We start from the raw sequence: 839 nt of genomic DNA on the forward strand, positions 1-839 counted from the left end.
TCCGGGTGTGCGGGGACCGGGTCCCTCCTCGCCCGCGCCCAGGGGATGGGAGCCCGGCCCGCCCACGGAAAGCCGCGCTTCAAGGCCCTCGGGACACTCAGAGCCGGGGCTGGACTTGAGAGTGCAGAGGTGCTGGAAAGGCCGCCTGCCTGCGTCCGGGCGCGGACCGCTCCAGCAGCCCCGAGTCCCAGTCCGGAGGAGCCCCAGCCCGGGTCTCTGGAAAGGTCTGGGGATTGGAGACGCCCGCCCGAGTGAGCGGGGAAGGGAGCGCTTTATTTGAGGACTGGCCACCCCAGCCCCTGCAGGCTTTGAGGCAGTGAGATCATTCTTTGGGGGCTCAAGAGGGCTGAGAGAGGGGGCCTTATGCAGCCCGAAACTGAGGAGAGTTTGTTTCAAACTTCTGCAAAAGCAAAGGGTTTCGTTTACTCTTAACAGAGAACGGGTGACAGGGCTGGACGGGCTCCAACCAAAACACAACCGTACGCCGGTGTTAGTTTGGGGCGTTATTTGTGTGTGTTTGTCCGCTTTGTTCCCTGAAATGCCGTGTATACAAAAGTCCCCTTGTAAGTGGGGGTGGTGGGGGAAATTGAGAGAGTGAGGGGAGACTGTTGAAGATTGCGGAATTCCCTTTCTTTTCAAGTGGCCTTTGGGGAGCTGGTAAATTTCAAGTCAATCACAGCCGCTCTGCAGCCTGCGGAGCAGGAAGGCGCCCGCGTTTCTCGGCCGGGCAGACGTGGGTGGGGAGAGGCTCAAACTTCTCCTTTACCGACCTCCCCCAGGGAGCCTGGCTGCGGTCTACCGGATTGTGCTGTGCGGGGGAGACCGTGAGGGGGGGGGGG

At 61.5% G+C, this 839-nt stretch overlaps 1 protein-coding gene across 3 annotated transcripts in view; it reads left to right on the top strand.

The window, feature by feature from the left end:
- TNFAIP8 (TNF alpha induced protein 8) overlaps window positions 1–839 on the top strand; it is a 139,532-nt gene that overhangs the window by 91,098 nt on the left and 47,595 nt on the right. The gene's annotated exons all lie outside the window — the stretch shown is intronic.

This window comes from Tupaia chinensis, unplaced genomic scaffold (assembly GCF_000334495.1).
Source record: "Tupaia chinensis unplaced genomic scaffold, TupChi_1.0 Scaffold139897_1, whole genome shotgun sequence".
Lineage (NCBI taxonomy): Eukaryota > Metazoa > Chordata > Mammalia > Scandentia > Tupaiidae > Tupaia > Tupaia belangeri.